This window comes from Bos grunniens, chromosome 2 (assembly GCF_055505025.1).
Source record: "Bos grunniens cultivar Pamir isolate PY7600 chromosome 2, Bosgru_T2T1.0, whole genome shotgun sequence".
Lineage (NCBI taxonomy): Eukaryota > Metazoa > Chordata > Mammalia > Artiodactyla > Bovidae > Bos > Bos grunniens.
The window spans coordinates 83,399,793-83,422,097 of NC_141166.1; the positions used below are offsets into that span (position 1 = coordinate 83,399,793).

The window sequence follows — 22,305 nt, forward strand, 5'->3', positions numbered from 1 at the left end:
CTTATTTGCAAAGCAGAAATAGAGGCACAGACATAGAGAACAAACATATTGATACCAAGGGGGAAAAGAGGGGTGTGGGAATTGGGAGACTGAGATAGACACATAGACATTACTGATACTATGTATAAAATAGGGAACTAATTACAACATACTGCAAGCCCAGGGAACTCTGCTTAATGCATTGTGGTGAGGAGAATGGGAAGGACATCCAAAAGGAAGTGTATACATACACACACACACACACACACACACATATGTATACTTGTGTATCAGTTACACACACACACGTATGTGTATGACTGATTCATTTTGCTGGACTGTAGAAACTAACACACAGAGAAGGCCATGGCACCCCACTCCAGTACTCTTGCCTGGAAAATCCCATGGACAGAGGACCCTGGTGGGCTGCAGTCCATGAGGTCGCTAAGAGTCGGACACGACTGAGCGACTTCACTTTCACTTTCCACTTGCATGCATTGGAGAGGGAAATGGCAACCCACTCCAGTGTTCTTGCCTGGAGAATCCCAGGGACGGGGGAGCCTGGTGGGCTGCCGTCTCTGGGGTCGCACAGAGTCGGACACGGCTGAAGCAACTTAGCAACAGCAGCAGCAGAAACTAACACAACATTGTAAAGCAACTATACTCCAACTAAACCAGTAAGACAAACAAACAAAAGCAAGTACGTGAGAAAAGAATTTTAAATCTGTAGCCACTTTAGAAAGGCTAATACTGTCTTTTGGAGTAAAAAGGGAGATGAGTGGGTTGTCTTGACAACCTTCACTGTAGAGGAGGAGTTAATTCTTATATCTGACCTCAGGCTTAAATTGTGATTCTAATGTTAATCATTATAAGACATAAGCTTCACAGCTCATAAATTCAGTCAACCTGTTTCCACTATCCAGAGCCATGTTAAATAAAGAACAGTTTCTAAAGCTTTTTTCAACATTTCTAGAAAATCCTTTCTGCCCTTTTCCAAATTATGTTTCTTGTCATACAAGCTACTTTTCATGAGCTGTCTGCCATGAAGCCCTAAGAATAATGCAGATGTTTGAGTCAATAAATGGTCCATCTCTCTTTCAGACATCCTGCTGCTGCTGCTAAGTTGCTTCAGTCGTGTCCGACTCTGTGCGACCCCATAGATGGCAGCCCACCAGGCTCCCCCTTCCCTGGGATTCTCCAGGCAAGAACACTGGAGTGGGTTGCCATTTCCTTCTCCAATGCATGAAAGTGGAAAGTGAAAGTGAAGTCGCTTGGTCGTGTCCGACCCTTAGCGACCCCATGGACTGCAGCCTACAAGGCTTCTCTGCCCATGGGATTTTTCAGGCAAGAGTACTGGAGTGGGGTGCCATTGCCTTCTCTATTCAGACATCCTAGTATATAAATAAAATTGTACCCCACCCCACTCCTTTACACCATACTTAGATCACAATATCAATTCAAACAAAGAAATGGATGTGCTAGGAACTGGACATACAAATGCATTATTTCTCCTCTTTTAAATGAGTAAAGGAAAGGGAACTAATAATAATGTGACATTGTTGTCTACTCACTAACGACAGCGTGGAATAAATAAAAGAGTCTTCCTTTTGTTGTCCTGATGCTGAGATATAACTGGCTTTCATAATGCTAGCGGTACAAATGTCCTCATATTTTAAAAATGTTTGATAAGATACTTATCTGTCATATATTTCAGTGGAGGTGTTTTATGCTTTGTATTGTATCTAATAGGCCTATTCACAAATGAAGAGTATATGAGGGAAAAGATGAACATCACTTCATAACAAGACATTGAGATAAACTCTCCTAAACTATGAAAGCTTCCAAATGCATATGGCCCTTTTATTCATGGCTTTTTTCTATTCAAATACCAAAGTGCTTCAAGTGGCTTTGATAACATACTTATGAATTCATGAAGACGTTTTTCATAATGTGCTCACCTTTGGTGCTGAGAGGTTATGCAGATTGCTTTTATTTGCTTGGCTGGAAAAGAAGATCTAAGAGTGTGTTGCAGATACATCACAATTTAGAACAATTTTTTACATTGTTCTTAGCTATGTTTCACAAACTTGCTGGAACTCTCTACCCAAACTTCAGGCAATGATAAGAATAAATGTCAAATATTATTAGTTCTGGAGTATAACTACTAATTTTGGTTTTGACTGCACAGTACATAGAAAAACCTTGGAACATTTCCAGTTATCTTCACTATCATTTAGCCCTTAAAACCCAGAGCAGACATTTAAAATGAAAAAAAAGAAAAAAGTACACCATTATATTGAGGCGGCAGATGCAAGTTAGCATTATCCGAAGATGAATACTTGCAGCCTTCACTGGCAACCTGACCAGATATATTCTGTATAATTAAATAAGGGAGCAGTTTAAAAAATAAAATTATAACATCTTGGGCAATCTTTTGTAAATAATGGAGTAAGCAGCACAGAGAACAGGAAAAAAAGTCCAAATGTGATTAGCGGTTGCTCTTCATGAGAAATTTTCTCCACCTCTAATTTGACTTTTCTGAAAAGCTTTAATGAATACTTTCCTCGGTGATACTGTTTGTTGTTTTAAATATCATCGTGGCATCTTTGCAGTGTTATTACCATATGAAGAGGACACACTGGCGAACTTTAGAAAATACCAAGTGGCTCTTGGCAGGACGTGTCTGTGTTAACTCGTTTCAGCCCGGCGTGTCGTGTCCCTGTTGCTGAGCTCTTTAGCATAAATGTTAAGGTTATCACAATTCCAGGAAGAAAGTGGACTTTACGAACCCATGCTTTCTGAAGAAAAGAAGGAAGGAAGCAGAAAGTATTAATACATTGAACAAAGTGAAAGACAAGGTAGTTTAACTTGTTAGTTTGTTTGCTGAACTCAAAAGTAAATATACTGCCGCTGCAAGTGTTCCATTTTTATCCGCCTGCTGCAGTAATGGTTGTGTTACTTCAGGGCTTCTACTTTAATAATTGATCATGGTTTGTATAGCATCAGCTAAGAGCAAAAATAAGAGTGTTGCTTTGAACAAACTGCAGCAATGTTATAGCATTAGGCACAGAAACAAGATTCGGGAAATATAGATATAGAAGAAACAGGAAAAAGATGGATACATTGGGTGGTAAATACTGCTTCGGGCTAGAAAGTAATGAGAATTTTTCCGTAGAGAGTTTTGACCTGCTATTCAAAAATTGTTTCTTGTCTTAATAAATCCTAAAAGTGTAATTTACTTGCAAAAGGGAAAGAACAAAGGCACCAAAATTCTTTTGATAACAACACTTGTTAAGGTTGATAAGTTGGGTTTCAAATGTGTGAAGAAAAATGTGTGACAGTTTGTTTTAAGGTGACAACCTAAGTGTTCAGATACTTCCATCTTTTGCTACTTATCAAGCAGTAGCTGAGTTGTAGTTCCACTTGTACATTTACAGCATAAGCCATACCGAGTAGTATAGGCTGAATTCATGGAGAAAATGTACTTATATTTTCTAGTAAATTGACAACCACAGATTTCTATAATTTTTCTTAAGCTGGTAAAAATAAGATTTTTTTCTTTGATTTTAATTTGTTTTGCATTACAAATAAGAAACACCACTCTTTTCAGAAAATATTTCTTTTCTCAACATAGAGTTTTCTAAAGATGATGGTTATTATATATTTTCTTCTTTTTCTGAATTGAATCTCATATGATTCACAGGGGTCTCGATTGCTATATGCCAATTACTGCATATATATGTGTCTACTCAATCAGGATTTACATGTCTTATAAACTATTTATGATTTTTTAATTTAGTCTTCTTAATTGCGTGCACATGTATATGTGTATGTACACACACTCGTGAAAATCAACTTGAAGATTAGGAAGAACAAGGTGGTAAATCTAAATTTAAATTACAATTCATGCTATTAAAATAACTACTGTAACCTGCTGCTGTGGTGTGCAATAGTGATAAGATATAAAGCAAAATGACCAAATTTTAATGAATGTAAGGATAACATTATGATGTTAATGATAATCAATGTGACTTATTCCATTATCAAACACATTGCAAAGGCGTGATTATTTATTTTATGCCTAATTACAATGGAGAAAAATAAAGCAATCACGTATTTCATATCAAAAATAAGCAGAAAAAAAGGATCTAGAATAATTTGTTCTCAATTACGTAGACCCTTTTGGTAAAAATGATAAAAATGATGCCCCAAATACTTGCTTCATATCTCTACTTTGCGTGTACATGTATCCCTGTAATTAAAAGGCAAGTGTTTGGGTTGAGAATTTGATGATCAATGTTAGCTTTTTTCCCAGTGAGTCCTTGGAATGTTTGTAGACCTCCACAGTCAAATGAGTTTGGGGATGTTGAGCTAAATAAAGATAAGTCACTTCTTTTTTTTTTTTAACTGAAGAATTTCTCAAGGCCTTAAGGATTCTAGTGTACACTACAAACCTTTATGCAGTGCCAGGAATGCAGTGTTCCCAAATAGATCTCACCACGAACGTTTTTGTTCAGAATCTCAAGGGACTGGTGAGTCTTGGAACATACTTTAAGAAATACTGATCTTGACCTATACCAACACCAACCCTGATTCACTGTGCAGTGAGAAAATACTTTCCTCATTCTTCGACTTTCGAAATTAAAAAGGTTCCGCAGAATTCCCTGAGTATTTCACAAGCATTGAAAACCCTCTTGATAATTGTTGTCATAATAGAATGTTGTTTAAAATGAAAATGACAAAATTGTTAGATGCAAGGTCAGAGCAGTTGACTAGACTCTAACCAGCTGAAGGATATATGTGGGCAGTAGTCACCATGCATACATGGTTTTGTTTGGGATTCAGCTAATTCCTCTATGGTACACACTTTGGGGAATCACACAGTGAGTTGAAATCATAAATATTAAATGTTTAAATGCCAAGGAACTGTTCAAAATGATTAAAACTTCTCTTCTACTCATTCAGGGTAGATTTCTTATGTCAAGCAGTAACCTAGGAAGTAAGAACACAGAACTGAGAAACCCAGAATCTGTATTTAAGGAGATATCTAGACAGGGAAGACAGACACAAAAGTAAACAAGAGCCATGTGTGTTATCAAACAGTGTGTTAGGCCTATGGTGAGGTGGAACCATAGAGTCCTGAGGGTGCATGTGGCAGGGGTTTGGCTACGTTATCCAGACTGGGAAAAGCAAATGGTGATAGTTGAGCTGGTTCATGAGGGAACTGAACAAATTACTCTGGCAGAGAAAGTGCATTCCAAGAAGACAGAATGGCAAGTACAGAGGCACAGGCATAGGAAAAAGTGTGATATGTTTCATGATTCATATATAAAGCTCAAGGGGAGGGGAGGGAAGCTGGAATGGTAAGTTTAAATAGTGATAGAGTTTTCAAATGTTATGCCACTGACTTGGAGGTTTTCCTCTGGGTCTCAGAGAAACCACTAAAGGACGTACATGTATGAGGGGAAAGATAGATGATAGAGAGACAGCCAGAAATAGATGATGATATCTGTGTTTTCTGACATGCATGAAGGTACAAGAGTATGACTTCAGATTGGGAATAAAGTTTGGAGAGTTAAAAAATTATGTCACTTAACAAAGTTTACCCAGGACAGCATGCCCTTGAGATGACATTTAAAAATAAAATAATTGATTACTATATAATTATATCCTATGTCACTGATTTTCAAATTATTTCCATCTTCTCAATCCTTTGCTCATAGATTATGCAATAAAAATAATGAAGTAGAAAAGTACCAAGAGAGGATGGCTTTGTTTGATTGGTAGAGACATGTGTATAAGGGACCCCTGGGAACAACCCAAGTAGACCCTGGGAATTTAGAATAAAATCCTGGAACACAGTGAGGCATAAAAGCATTCTTTTAAGTACTGGCAAATCTGCATGTGTGACCAAACATACTAACCATCTTATTTTGTGTTTGAAGGAATTTTGTGCTTTCTCTTTTAAATTATTTTAAACTTGTGGTTTTCTTTCTTTATTGCACAATATGTATTGAGAACATAATACTGGCCCTGGACTAAAAGCCAGGCAAACAGTGGTGAACGTAGAAAACATCCCAGCACCCAAGGAGCTTCCAGGTTAGAAGGGAGACGAGCAAATCATTTCCTAAGGAGGTATGAAGTGGTCATTCTGAAAAGTGTTATGGCAGAGACCCCTGGAGTGCCACGCAGGACAAGGCTAGTGTTGATTTGATGAGCTGGGCATCCAGAGGAGTCTCCCTGATGGGCTGAAGGTGGAGATACTAGGGTAGGTGAGACTTGGAGTAAAGCTCAGGCTGAGCAAAGTGTGTGGGAAAGTGCTGAGACAGCGAGCAAGGCATATTCTAGGAGTTGCCTGCAGGCCAGTGTGGTTGCAGGGGTGGGGCGAGGTGTTGGGAGTAGAGGTGGGACAGGATAGGAAGCTAGGGTGAGGGAATCAGACTTTGGAAGATTTTACAGGCTGAATTAAAGATGTAATATTTTTCCAAAGAGCAATGGGAAAGCATTAAATGAATCAAAGCAATGTGGCAAAATGTTTCATGAGACTGCACGTGGCACTGCTTCTGTAGGCTATAGGTGGCGACTATGTCAAGTTTTACATTATATTAAGGATTTGGGTATGGCACCCCACTCCAGTACTCTTGCCTGGAAAATCCCACGGACGGAGAAGCCTGGTGGGCTGCAGTCCATGGGGTCTCTAAGAGTTTGGCACGACTGAGCAACTTCACTTTCACTTTTCACTTTCATGCATTGGAGAAGGAAATGGCAACCCACTCCAAGTGTTCTTGCCTGGAGAATCCCAGGGACAGGGAGCCTGGTGGGCTGCAGTCTATGGGGTCGCACAGAGTCGGACACGACTGAAGCGACTTAGCAGCAGCAACAGCAGCAAGGGTTTGGGTATTTTGCCTTAGTAGGTTTCTGACTGCCTTTGATTTAAGACTTTTAGGAATGTAACCTAATGTCAATAATTCCTTCTGGAGTTCTTTTAGGCTTCCATACCTGAGGTCACAGGATTTATTTTCAAAATAAGTCCAGGTCAACTGAATTCAGCAATGATTGGCAAACTATCAAACATTTAAAGAAGAAGAAGAAGAAGGGAAGGTGTTCTGTTTATAAGATAGCAAAATTCTGTCCAAACCCTGGAAGGTAGAATGGCACTGACCTATGATAATTAACTTAAAGAAGAAAACACAGCATTAAATTAATTGCTCAGCTGGAAATTATTTAGTAATTCTCTGACTTTTAAGTCTCAGGGGTTTTCTTCTTGATATAATATTGTTAGACATCTTAAAATCATCTGAAAATGTACATTTTGGATGCCATTACTTTTCTTCACTTTTAGTTTGCAAGTGTTCATTTATGTGTCTAATAATAATAAACATTTCTTGAAGGCTCAGTATCTTGTATGTAAGCGCTAAATCTGAGCATTTTAAATGATCCATCTATTGTACTCTCACAGATACTTACGTAAAGTACAGGAATTTTTACTCTTATTTACAGACAGGAAACAGGTTTTAGAAGTGGATACGCTCCAATGTCATGCTGACTTATAATACCTAAATAAACAGCTGGGGCCGTTGCTATTGCCACTGTTGCTGCTGAGTGGCAGGGTAGAGGGAAGCAGTTAAAGAGGTCACTGAATTAGGATTGGTGACTTCAGGTCAGGTCCAATCTTCCCAGGTGGGTGCCCTTGATCAAGTCTCTTTACTCATGGGCCCTTCATCCTTAAAGGAAAGGACTTGATGAAATATTGGACCAGATACTACTCAAAAATTTATCGTTGGATTCACAAAGTTTTAATAGTTAGGTACAGGGCTTCCCAGGTGGTGCTAATGGTAAAGAATCCTCCTGCCAATGCAGGAGACACAAGAGACGTGGGTCCGATCCCTAGGTCAGGAAGATCCCCTGGAGAAGGGAATGGCAACCCACTACAGTATCCTTGCCTATAAAATCCTATGAACAGAAGAACCTGGCAGGCTATAGTCTATGGGGTCACAAAGAGTCAGACATGACTGACTGACTGAGCACAGGAGCTAAGCAAAGAGATGCAATGGGATAGCAAAGATGAGCTCTATAAAAAGTAGGCAATATGGCTTATTTGTGACACCAAGCAAAGCTACAAGATGTCAGAAGGCTGTGGCTGGGAAGATAGACTAGATTGTGTTCCAAAGAATCATGAAATCTGGAAAGAAATCTGGAATTATTCCATTAGGCAATAGGATCACCAAAGAAAGTAAATTCTGGAGTATTTCAGTCATGTCACGAAACTGGAAACTCAGACCTGGAAACTTCCTTTTTAAATTAGCTCAGATACCTTCTTGCTTTTCTTTGGTATTTGTGGTCTTATCTACTAAGGCTCTTTCCTAAAATTCTCAAGTTATACTTTTATGTATGATCGCATAAAATACCATACTATACTTTAAAACATAACCAGCTATAGCTTTCAGTATTATCATGTTAATTTGACTTAAATTTTGGATTATTTTAGCTATCTTGTGTCTCATTGTGTGAAATTGTCTCCGTAGAGGGCATTTTGGTTGTTCTACACCATTTTCATAGGGCCTATAAATCAACAGCTATCTTCTTTCAGTTGAATCATTTTTTCCTCCTTTTTGAATTCTTAAGTTAGCATTCTCTCCTTCTCTTTGAAAACTTCAGTCAATATATTTAATACTCACTACTCTCAAATACAGAAACACAAAGTATGAGCATTGTTTCTTGCATCCTAAAAGGAGTTGCATTTTGTTGGCAGTGATACCTACAGACTGGCCTTCTACACTTGCAATTTGTTGATTGGCATAAGGGAGAAGCTGCAAACCAAAGAGAACCAAGACAAACTGGAAACCAGTCAGGGTGAGAGTGACCTGGTTAATCAGGCAATGCAAGAGTAAAGGGGGTAGAAAAGAAGGGTGTGCAATGGTGCATTTTAAGTGAGAGTTTTGAGAAGTTTTGTTGGAGAATTGGGTGATTTTGAGATATACCCACTGTATGAAATACAGGAGTAAAGTTAGGAAGATATTTTTAAGATTTTTGTGTCTTCCTAATATAAATTCTATTTGTTAACTATTGAGAATGAAAATGTTTGTCCCCAAATTTTTACTAGTGGATGTATTTCTTTTTTAATTGTAAAAGAAATCAATATTTTTATGGGGGATGGGGCATGCTGGAATGGAGCAGCACTGTTCAGGTTGATGATAAGCCTCATATCCGCTAACCTCTAAGGTAGAAAACTTATGGCGACTTTAGAACCAGAGATTTCTAGGATATATTTTTCCATTTTTCTGATGAGAAAAATCATGCTGATGGGGACAATTTGCTACTCAGACCATAAGAGTCTAGTTCAAGTGGCCAAGGAACAAAATGAAGAGAGTTATTTAAAAAAATATTTTCCTTTTCCTGTGTTTCTGACATTTGACTTATGATGATAAAAATGGTAAAAGAAAAATCACAAATATATTAAAAAAAGCTAATCTAATAAGAAATCAGAATACTGAAAATTTTAAACTATGTGAATTAACTAACGTAAGAACGATTACACAAATAGTTTTCACAATTTGTAGGACAGCCATTCTTTCATTGGACTTAATTGTTTTCTATAACATGTAGGGAAATGTTCTCTTCTCTATGAACACTTACAGGTCTTGCCATTATGATTTTGTTCTTTCTTGTATTAATTTATGTCTCTAGCTTCCCTTTTCTGGGAAGTTCATTGAGAGGAAGAGCTAAATCATATTTTTTTCTCATCTTCATTATCTTAGAAAAATCCCTACCTAGTAGCTACTCATTAAATGTCTGAAGAATCCTTTTTAAAGACACTATTACATTTGAATTGAGATCTTTACATTATTCTCTACTGTTACAAAAATATAAGAAAATATTTCATCTACATGACAACTTTCCAGATAAAACTAACAGACTCTTCAGAAGTCTCTGGCAAGGGCAGCCAGTGCATGAGACTGTGTCTAGTATAAATAACTCTGTTAAACTCACTGACTGATACATTTTGGGGAAATTATTTTGAAATGATATATGATCAGTCTGTTTAGTTTCACCCCCAGATCCCTGTCCTTCTTGGTTGTGGCTATGCTCGGTCTGAAGCAACAAGTGCATGTGAAAGGAATGAAACATGAAATCTCTCTCCATCAGATTGTCCATTAAAATCATTTCATTTTTCCCTCACATGTAAGCTTCTAAAATTTCTCACTCACTCTGCATTTCCTCTCTGTTAAATAATGATATACAGACTGTCTCTCCAATTTCCAACAAAAAGCATAGTAATTATTGTTTCTCCTTCCACTTATTTAATAAATTCAGTGGATACAAATTGCCTTGACCAGTGTACCAAGAAGCATACTTAAAATTACACAGAATTTAAAATTTCACAAAATCATGGTAATTTTTCATTCTTGCCAGTTCTACTTCTTAGGGGTCTTAAATGTAAGTTTTGAATTTTAAAGAAGAATTTTAATCATTAAAAATAAATATGAATCCTATTTTATATTTGACCTAGCCAAAATTCTTCACAATGCACATATATTTTATCAGAATTACAGAGATAGCCCTGAATTTATGTTTCCAAATGCCCTAGGACTTATTATGAGGTATATGCTCATTTAAGAGCAGAATTTTACCCATTGTACATAACGACATCATAGACAATTGTGATGATTTGTAGATTTGTGAAAAGTGCCAGCTCTATCCCACATATCAATAGATGCTTCTGGGCTTTTCATGGATATCATTGGTATTGCTAATGTTTTGTGGGGAAAAAATATCCTCATATGGGAAGTGTCTGTCCTACATGTCTTGGACATACAAACTGCAGAACAGGACAGGCTTTGGAAGGAAATAATACTCAGTTCGCAGTATAACATTTCATGAGGAAAACAAGTGTCTGGAACTGGAAAGATGATTCATTTTTCATGCTATTAATAAAGCCTTAATAAAGGGATTTTTAATGTGAATATTCCATGATCTTTCTCTCCTGTATGGCAATAGAGTAATTTGCCTACTTAGAGGGTATTTTTCTAGACACATGATGATTCTTCAGTATTATTGTGTAAGTAATTGCATTTTAAAGGCTATAAGCCTCACAGGGTCTGTGTCTAGCACTAAAGCTCCAAGAGGCAGAAATAAATCATAGCATTCCACCCATTGTCCTGACAACCTTTAGGTTTGTATAGAATTATTTCACCTAAGTCCCAGACTCTATCTATTCTTTTACTCCTGTATGCCAGAAACTATGCTGAGTTCTAGATGAGGCAAAAAGGTAATGAAAAAACAAACAAACAAAAAAACTCAGAAGAATAAGTTTTCAAACTATGGAGAAAGATGCATTGTAGTTAAATGATTACTAGTTATTTTGCTCAAAATCTCTTGATGGTGAGTCCTTCCCTGGCCACAACTATCAACAGTATTAATCACCCCTTCAATACTACACATCTTTCATTTAATCCTCTTAGAACTCCACACTAACCAAAAAGGTGTGTAATACAATATTATATACCACATGCTATAAACATATAGATTAATTGTCTTATTCTATTTCCTGTGATTAAGACTTGAATCTAAATTCTATGAGATTAGAAATTTTGTTTTGTTCAGAGATATATCCTCAATGCCTAGCACATAATGGAAGCTTGATAAATTGTTGCTGAGTGAATGAAGATGGTAGTATGATTTGTAGCATAGGATGCTTTTACCATGATATGGAAGCACAAATGGGAAGCTTGCATACAGAGAAAAAAAATTTTTACAGGGAATATGATATTTCATCTGGGTTTTGATAGATGAGTAGGAGTTCACCTTGCAGGCAAGGAATTGTGTACAGAGACTAATTCAGCAAGATTGAACAGCACCTATGAAGCATAGATATGTTTGTTGACAAAGAGTTGTCAATTCTGGGAGAGAATATAAACTCAGTAAGTGTTGAAGGGTATTTAGCGTGGAGTGGCATGATCAAGAAAGGTCAGAGAAGAAGATTGGTGAAAGAGGATCAGAAAACAGAGATTGGACTATTAAGAGTCTTATATACCATGGTCAGAAGTTTGAATTGCATTCTTCGGGCAATAAATAATCTTCAAAGGATTTTCTGCAGAGAAAGATCACAATTGTCCTTGAAAGATCACTCTGTTGGCAGTGTGGAAAATGGATAGGTACTCAATATTTGTTGAGTTAATGAATGATTTCTCAACAGTACTTTAGACCTTACAATTTGGTGATTCTTCAAGCTTCACTATAAATATTGACAGATTGTGAAAATAAATATCTCAGAATGATGGAGCAGTTCTATTGTAGAAGACAAGATTATACCCAATTTTTCAGAACGTAAAAAATGGGGAACTTTCCCTAAACCTCTCAGCAGTTTCATAACTATTCGTATCATTACACTAATCTTGGTTACTCCTATTAATGATTTCTTTTCTCTGAAAATCTTTAACTGCCTAACAGAAGCTGTCTACTTTAGAAACAAAAACAACTTTTTGACTTTTTGCTGTCTGCCAAAATTGATTTGCTACAAATCAAGTTTAGCTATGTACTTCTTATTCATTATGGAAAGTAGTTAATGCAAATTTAAATATCAACGCTCCCTACCACAGATAAAAACAAACTTACATGAAAAACAGATTGCCAGGCAGGCTTTGAGGAGTCTCCGATGTACACACATTCAGAACGATTACTCATTCTGAATTCCTTTCAATAGCACACCTCTCACTCTCTCACCTTCCCTAGTACTGTGGGAATTGGATCTTAAATGAAAACCCTTCTTTTTTTCTGATTGTTTGAAAGTAGTTAGCATCGTTAACCTTTCCTGGAAAAGTAGATACCTACAAAAGTAATATAGGTAATTTGGTATTCCTTCTTTCAAAACCTAATATCTTTATCAAGAACAGAGATTATAGGTATCTTTCAAGTCTGAAATTATTTCTTTGAAGAGTTAATATTAAGGAAGTGCTAATTTTTCTTAAAATCTCTCTGGCTGAAATATATAAAACAAAGTTAACACCTTATGAAAGTACTCTATTTGTCATTAATGCAATAGTACTTTTTCTAAAATTTGACATAAAGTGTTTACAAATTTCTATCAGGCCAGTAAACTCTGTCCCAAGGAAAAGCTGAGAGTGTCAGGCAGACCATGGCTTGTGAAGGACATTGAGTGATTTATTTATCACATTTATTCATTCATCTTATACATTTGTTACTGAGTGCCTCATAGGTGTCAGGCAGATAGGAATGAAGATCCATAAGACTTTTTCTAGGAAGGAGCTCACACGACATTAAAAAAGGGGAGAAAGACAATAAACAAATAAACAAGGAAGCTGCAAGAAGTATCAAGTAGTTCTAAGGCTTTGATGAAAATAAAACTAAGGAAAAAGGCTGCAAGGCTACTACTGTACCTTCCAGTGCTATTAAGTGGTCATAAGAATCTTGTCTTTTAGTTGGTCCCAGATTTTCTCAGGCCTCTCTTACTTCAGCCATTGTGTAATTCAGCAACAACCATGAATCACTAGCAGCTGAGTGTTTTGGGTTGGTCATTTACCAAACTTTTTACCCTACACTGATGACATTTGAAAGTTATCTGGCTTGATTAGCAAATACATTTATTTCAAACTGATTTCCTATTAACAGATTTAAACCATCTCAAAAAATAGAAATTATGCTTTCAATAGTTAAAAGTATCTTCTGGGTTTGGAGTGTATAAAATCAGAAGACAGAGCTACAATTAGCCTAAGCCAGTCTCAGTTCAAGCTTCCCCCACATGATTTTACTAATACCCTTCAAATTCTGACTTCTGCCATTCCAGCCATATGTCTCTTTAAGCAGATCCACTCTGTGGTGCCAAAGTGTGTCAAGGACATTGCTAGGTTACCAAAAACATTTTTTTTTATGTGTAACTTTTTATAATATTCCAAAGTCTTCTTCCACCTGAACCCCACCCCAACCCCTAAAATACAGTTTTAATAACACACATTAAAATGCCATGCTGATAATAAAACCAGAGATATATTACAGGGAATCTGTCTGCATTTTTTTAACGCCTTTTGGCACTAGCATAATGGCGTAAGCACATGGACTCACACACATTGCCTAATTTCTTTTCTTTTTTTTTTTCGGCTTTGGGTACAGAGTAGTGCAAAAATTTATAGTGATGTTATTCAGTGTATAAATGTCAATTTAAGAAAGAGCTGAGAGAGAGGGATATAAATTTGTGTTTGAGAGATGTACTAACACAGTAGAACTGTGTATATAAGGGATGTGACTTTTTAGTTTCTGATCGCAGTTTTATAATCATATTATCCTGTGTTGCTGTTGGGGAAAGCAACAAACAGTGTCTTCTGCCATCTCAATGAACAGAGAGATCTCTGGAAATTGCACCTGTTCATTATTATGTGAGAAAGCCTTCTGTGGGCAGAGAGGAGGAATTCAGTCTTATTCTCAAACTGTTGCCTAATTCCTATAACTTGTGCATATTTTCTGAGTGATGATTGTACAATCTGCTACACATTTTGGGATAAAAACATTATTGAAATTGAGCATGCTAACTTTAACCAAGCTGCATATTTTGTGAATCGGGTTGTAAAGTTGACTGCCACAAGACAGCCATGTCCTATAAAAATTAGCATATATACACACACTCACCAATCCACACCCACACACATATGTTGACACACACACACATACTCTCTCACAAACACACCAGGGAGGACATAATTTAACGCTTGGAGGCTCATTACTCTTCTAAGATAAAGAGTTAATTTTTTTTTCCCCTACTGCTCTTCCCATCTTTGAAACACCATGAGTCATGGTGTTTCCCATTTAACAAACACCATGGCTTCTTTATTGTCTGTGAGGCTTCCATGTACTGCAGTAAATTTGGATTGAATATGTTATATCCCAATTGACAGTAGTGATTAAGCCAAAAATAAGTGCATTCTCCTTTAAATGTTAGCTGTAGCATCAAGAAGCATCCTCTACATTATGCTGTACTCAAACAAGTCAGTCTGCACAGACCAAAATGTTGATGGATATACAGCAGATCAAAAAGAGGAGAGGCATTTTGAAGTACTCGTTATCTGTCTGAGACTATAGGCTTCTGCATTTGTACCTCTTTGCAAAAGAGACTTCGTATTATTTTGTCAGTTTGTTTCAATTTGAGAGGTGTTGAAATTGGTATTCATTTTTTGATATAACCCTTACATTGTACAATTTACGAAAACTGACTGAAAGAGATAAATTAAATGGGTAGAAATATTTTCAAATCAAAGACCAACTGACATATATAAAAATGATGTATGTTTCCTACATGGTCCACAGGGAGAATTCTGCAGGCTTGCTGTGATCTCTACAATTTGCTTCAGGGCAAACTAGATTCTGGGATATTCTATTATCCCTTTGGTCTGTTTATCATGGAAACTGATGTACAAATCGAGAGTACTTTTTGGTCTCTTTCTTTATATATGGTTGGAACTGGTAAGAATTCACTTATCTCATGTCCTCACCTTCAGTAAAGTGCTACAGAAGAGTTCAGTGACCAGTAATCAATTATTATTGAGAAGCAATCAATTGCTAATTTCCATAATTATGCACATCTAAACACTATGAACAAGAAAGAGAAACAAAGCTGCACTCCAAGCATTGCCTTGTTAGCAGTATTTTGTTAACACAGGCTCTAAAAAAAGCTGCCGCAGCTGGTACCACAAATGTGTTTCCAGTATTCAGGCCATCAACGTGATTCGTCGCTAAATGTATAGAATCAGCTTCTTGCTAAAAACTACAATTACAGGTGATATACAGATTGAAATCACAGGGCTGGTTTGTCGAAGAAAATTGTCCTAATGATGGGTTTTCGGATGGGGAATGCAGCTCTTTTCTTTCTCTGTGATGGGTTGTGAAGGCAGCTGCACCTGCCTCTATGCTGTATTCTGCCGCACTTAATGATATCTGATGATATCATTAGGCAAAGTGTTCATAAACAGATGTTGAGCCTGTGCCTAAATGCTGTCAGATGAGCGGTTGCTGGCCTGAAACAGTATTATTTATATAGAACATTTACGTTTGTTATGTTAATAACCCCACTATTAGCTCTCTGGATGTTACGTTAGGAATGTAAATGTAGTTAATATGAATAACAACCTCTTTACTCTTTGTGCTGCAGTTGAGTATAACTTTTAGGCTTTGGGAGAGAAACAAAGATACCCCCACCAAGTCCTTTCGACTTCTTTTTTTTTGACACCATTTGAAATTTTGATCAAAAGATAAATGGTAAGAATTTGTAGGACAGATGCTAGATACTAGGATTTGATTTTCCTAGCAGTTAATCATTTCAAGAGATTCTGATATCTATGTGTTTCCTTGTGTGAGCCCAACCTGTGACCCTAATACACTTAGTGTGGTTATCATGGACACCAAATTGACACCATTTCTACTGGAATGTCCCCAACTGTTGGGATATGGGCCCGTTTCCTCCAGCTCTGTTTCTGACAATCCCACATCTTTTCCACGCAACACACTGGGACACTAGTGTCATGTGTCCTAGTCATTTGTTTTCACATGTGTGTTAGTGATTTAGGCTTTACCTTGATGTCACAGTTGCAGGGCCTAAAAATATCACATGACAGTTACTATCTCTGTGTGTGTATTTAAGCCAAAGTTGAATTTTATACCTCATAGTTAATTCATGCAGAGTAAGTTATGTAAATTCTGACAGTCATCAAATGTGCAATATTTTTGTGAAATACTGTTCTACTGTGATAGCCGCATTATTTTTTGAAAGTGCCTTTGTCATTTTTATGACATTTTAACTCTTTCAAGAGTTTTCAATACTGAAAAAAATGCACTTGTTTATTTTTAAGGTCCAAAAAACTATTATTTGGAATGTTTATTGAAGAAAAAACAAAGGGTGTTAAGCCAGTGCTTTCTTATAACCATAATTAGAGATTAGAGAGGCTTTGGACATGTCATTCTCATCTCAAGTAATGCTTATGAAATCATTCATATTACTAAAACTGGTAAAGACATCCTTGTGTGTTTGTTTCAGAGACTCTAGGTGTGAACAGTGTACTAGAGATATGTGTTTACATATATAACTTCTTTCATTTCATCTTATTTTTAAGGATAATCTGAATTACCTGTGATTTTAAATAATCATAATGGAATCTCAGGAAAATTTTTTCTGGGCTTCTTACTACATGTCATTTCAATTCTGGTCTAGGAAATACTAGAAACTTCAGATTTTTTTTTGATATGGAGATTTACTAACATCTCCCAAATAAGGAAACAGGAAAAAGTAAATTAAAACAGAGGATATTTTGTTCCATACAAATTGCTTCCTGACTGTGATGTTTACATAGATTTTTTTTAAATTGTAACTTCTCCTAAAATTGGAAACATAACATTTCTTAAAACATCTCAGGTAGTAAGACTATCAAAACTTTGCTTGTGAGAGAAATCTGTGTACTGGAAGGAAGGAACTAACTTTCAGCATATTCTGAAGAACATAGGTAAATATAAAATGTCAGAGGACTCTGAGGACCTGTTGAACTATTTAGACTTTTCAACACGTCCAATGTGCCTTTTATAAGGGAAAATCTTAAGTGGGGAGTAGGAAATTTCAACCACCATGGAGGGTATTTTATTTGCTTGATACAGTCTAAAGTTGTTCAGAAGAAACTTGAGATTGCCTTTTGTTTGTCCACTCAACACTTAGGAAATCTAGCCCATGAAAATATTCATTCCAAACTCCTCAGAAATTTAGGTCAGTTTGAGTGAGAGGATAAAGGAACTATGGAAAGCATCAACTACTGTTGAAACAAGATCAATTCATGAAAGTCCATTTAAAATGCATGGAAGCCCACCACTGTTTCCAGGAAGTCTTCGTTTCCTGTCTTCTTTTCAGTAGCAGTAGTTCTGACTAGTTTGTTAGGATGAATGCATGTCTGTGGCAAATATTAACTTATCTTGATTATGAAAGATGGAACTGATGTAGTCATCTAGCTGGTGATTTTCCAGAATGTTTCAATTTCCTAGGTTGAAATGGGTGATGGTCACTTTGAAATAGAAAATATCTCTGCTGAGGCCAGTTGGTGTATTCTACTTTTTAAAACATTTCTATTTACCTAAAGAACTAGATTATTATATAAATCTCTTGATACATAATATTATTTTTATTGGTCTGATGACATTATTACCCTACATACAAGGACTGTTGTTTTTCCTATGTCCTATAAAAGACTGCAGAATTCAAGAGTAAAGTAATGGTATACATCAAGAATCAAGCAATGTGTATTCTAGTGTTGGCTTAACAAATGCTTAGCAAGTGTAGGTTTGCATACAAATGTCTAGCAAATGCATTACCTTTCTAGGCCTCCATTTGTCTGCTGTGATATAGCTATACCTTATTGTTTTGCTTCTTGGAAAGATATCTGTATACATGATAAAATACTAAGATTTGTAGAAATATATCATGTGAATCCAATTTTAATTGAAACAAAAAAACTAGTGGCAGTGTTACTTTATTAAAATATAGTAGGCCTTTTGAGAAAATACATTAGAATAAATACTTATTAGAGAATACCTCCTGTGATGACAGCAATAATAATCTTGTCATTGGTTTTATTAGCTTTTTGTTATTATTTTCATAAATTTTTGTTTAGATCTCCAAAATGGAGAGGAGGTATGCAAAAATAATTTTTACCAACACAAATGATACATATTTGTTTTTTGTCAGAATATCCTTCCCTTTAGTGGAACCCACTTAAAGTGAATCTGTCTGTTCATGTTTATAATTAGCTTAGTTTTCAACATGTTTTTATAAAACATATCTTTGATTCACTGATATGGCATTTTGTGTCTCTTGTGTGTATCCTCACTGGAACAACCAGAGACTTTTATCAGTTGCCTGAGTGTCAACATCTATAATAGTTAGGACATTTCATATAGAATTTCTTTAATGAATATAAGAAAAATGTTTGCCTTTTAAAGTAAAACTGTATCTTCAAAGATAGGTCGTAACTCGTTTTGTATCAAAGACAAGTTAGAATCGCTTAGGAGATAGTAATCATTCAGTATTTTATTTTATCATTTTTTCCTAATTAATGAAATTATATTTTTGTCATCAGTTGGATCTCAAGGAGCAAATAGGAAATATAAAACATTTAGCTACCTGTCCCTGCTCTTTTTATGTATTTTACTGGACTTTCTTGAAGGCCATCAGGGTCTCCGTAGGAGAATATTTGGAGACAGTAAACATGGAATTATTATTAAAGTTATCAGGTCAGTAAACATATCATAGTTACTAAAGTTAACAGTTTAAGAATAGATTAAGTATGCAGAGACTACTTTTGTCAGTAAAAAATGCAAAAAGTATATGTGTTCATTCTTATTTTTTACTTAACATGTATAAAGTCTATTGGCTTCTTCCTACAATTTTGGGGCTTCCCTGATATCTTGGTAAAGAATCTGCCTACAATTTGGGAGACCAGGGTTTGATCCCTCGGTTAGGGAGATCCCCTGGAGAAGGGAAAGGCTACCTACTCCAGTATTCTGGCCTGGAATGCTATAGACTGTATAGTCCATGGGGTTGCAAAGAGTTGGACACAACAGAGCGACTTTCACTTTCACTTTCTTTCAGTATACAGTGGCCATAAGCAATCAATTAATAAGAAAAAATAATTTAAAGAATCATTACAAGTTTCTGATAAGGCATATCCTTCCACTGGGTTCTGTAATACCATCAGGGAATTGTCCAACATAACTGGTACCTCAGAGCTGATTTTCACCTAAAAGGGAGTGGGGGATGAAGAAAGTTTTGAAAAGCAGAGAAGGAGAAAGCAAGACTACTGAATTTTGGATATAGCACTATGAACCAAATTCTTCTTTCATTAAACAAAATGTTTAAATTGACAAAAAAAATATGTTTGCCATGATGCACAGAATTTGCTTCCGGTGGTCAAACAGTTACTTGGGTCTATTTCTTCTACTCAGAAAAGGTTTTCTAACCTGAGAAGATATGTGATGCTGTGAATATGCTGTTGGCCCAGATTTGAGCACTTGTAGTTACCTTTGATTAAGCCAGAGACTTGTAGTAGGAAGATTAATGTCAGAAGATTTCCCATTGTTCAGTCTTGTATCTACATCAATAAGATTGAACTAATTGTGGCTCAGCCGGTAAAGAATCCACCTGCAATGCAAGAGACATGGGAGATGGGAATTTGAACCCTGGCTTGGGAACATCCTCTGGAGCAGGAAATGGCAACACACTCCAGTATTCTTGCCTGAAGAAATCCCATGGACAGAGAAGCTTGGCGGGCTACAGTCCAAAGTGCTGCAAAGGGTCGGAACAGCTAAGCATACATGGATAGTATTAATAATAATTGCTAATGGGCATTTAAAAAATGAACTACTTTGGTATCTTTGCTGTAATATGGCATGGAATTAGGACTTTATTTTTATCTTAGATAACAGAGAATGCTTTTTATCCCTAGAAGTACATAAAGTCTCATTACAATATTTTTATAATATGAACAATGAACAATCAGAAGTTCATTATTTATAACATACATTTATTCAAAAGATATAAATTTCCTAGAATTCATTACCTTAAACAAAATTGTTAGATACTGACTTTAAGTGTGTATACTCAGTCGCTCAGTCATGTCCAACTCTTTGTGACCCATGGACTGTAGCCTGCCAGGCTCCTCTATCCATGAAATTCTCCAGGCAAGAATTCTAGAGTGGGTTGCCATTTCCTACTCGTGGGTAACCTTCTGACCCAGGGATGGAAACTGCATCTCTTGCATCTCCTGCATCCAGGTGGATTCTTTACCCCTGCATCACCTGGGAATCCCATTTATACCTGCATTACTCACCAAGAATTCAGACAAAGCTTCACCCTAAATAACCTACCTTCCAACCATCATTACAATAATTCTTTGTGTTTCTGATCATATTGTTGTAGAATTTTATATGTTTTTCCCCATTGCCTTTGGCATAGCATACCCCAACTTATTTAGTGATTTTAAGGTTTTAATGGCATATTTTCCAGAGGAATTTATAGTCTGGGAAACATTTATACAAAGAGCTTTCTTTATGAATTACCACCAACTGCTGAAGAAGTTTGGAGAAGGAAATGGCAACCCACTCCAGTATTCTTGCCTGGAGAATCCCATAGACAGAAGAGCCTGCTGGTCTACACAGTCCATAGGGTCGCAAAGAGTTGGACAAGACAGTGATTAAACCACCACCACCACCACTCAAGATATTAGTTCTAGAAAATTATATTTTCAGGATTCATTTAGTATGCCTTTAATAGACTTGTCTTTTGTTACTTTCCAGAGTCATTAAAATAAAATAATGATCTGTAAATATGGTTATCTTCAAAGTACTTAAGAATTTGGGGTTAATTTCAATCATCTATGATTAGCTTTTTTTTTTTTTTTTTGAGTAGCATTTTCTAAAATGTGGCTCATGGTCTTCCTGATACTCTACAGAAAAATCTGTAGTCAAATAAGTACACAAATAAGTGTACTATTTGTGTGTACTATTACCCTCATAGAGAATCATAATACATATTAATGTTAGAATGAAAGGAGTCCTGCATAAAAGTATTTATCTGCCTAACTCTGTGTTTTAAAAAATTTATATGATTATGGAATTCCCTTTTCTCTTTGAATTATATACTGCAGAATTGCTGTTCAACACAATTTACTTCAAAAACATTGTTTTAAGAATTGTTTCTCATGAAAGGGGTAGGCAGAATGCTTCCTCATAAATAATCTGAATTATATTGAAAATTCTAATGTTTCCCACATTCTTGAACCAGTTCATTGAATATCTAAACTGTGTTACCCAATTAGTTATAAATATTTCCTAAGGAGTGGACAATACTTGAAAGCTTCGTTACCTCATTACTAATGCCAAAACCATTAGTTCAAATTTTACTTTATGGATTTTCAAATTTAGGATTTCTTATACTGTTAAAATGACACATAACTGAATCAGAAAAAACATTATGAAATAATTCCAAAAATCATTATTTTTCGAAGAAGGAATAGCTACGCTCATGCGTTTTTAAAGAATTAGGAAGTGAATGAGCAGGGACTGGTTGACATTAAGGCAAAGCCAAGATGGCGTGCTGCAATTCATGGGGTCACAAAGAGTCGGACACGACTGAGCAACTGAACTGAACTAAACTGAACTGAAGATGAGCCTGGGTTCTTAAGAGAAACTTGTTGAGATACAGAGAGTTTCGTTACTTTTTCAGCAAACTGGGCAAGTGCAACTGTGCATTGATACTCCATCAGGGAATAGATAAACATCCTTCTGGTC

At 36.2% G+C, this 22,305-nt stretch overlaps 1 protein-coding gene and 1 long non-coding RNA gene across 3 annotated transcripts in view; one reads left to right on the forward strand and one right to left on the reverse strand.

Annotated features, from left to right (window-relative positions):
- The window catches only part of ARHGAP15 (Rho GTPase activating protein 15), a 700,275-nt gene that overhangs the window by 242,305 nt on the left and 435,665 nt on the right, over positions 1-22,305 (forward strand). The window contains exon 1 of one of the 2 annotated variants that reach the window (XM_086368486.1): positions 2,771-6,114. The exons of the other annotated variant lie outside the window; for it this stretch is intronic. The gene's annotated coding sequence lies outside the window, so the exon portion shown is untranslated. Of the gene's footprint in view, positions 1-2,770; positions 6,115-22,305 lie in introns of those variants that run through there. 2 annotated transcript variants of the gene reach the window in all.
- LOC147378282 (uncharacterized) lies at positions 1,344-13,491 on the reverse strand. The gene is made up of 2 exons (XR_015151823.1): positions 13,377-13,491; positions 1,344-2,777 (listed from the first exon to the last, which is right to left on the reverse strand). It is a non-coding gene; the product is annotated as an uncharacterized LOC147378282 (long non-coding RNA).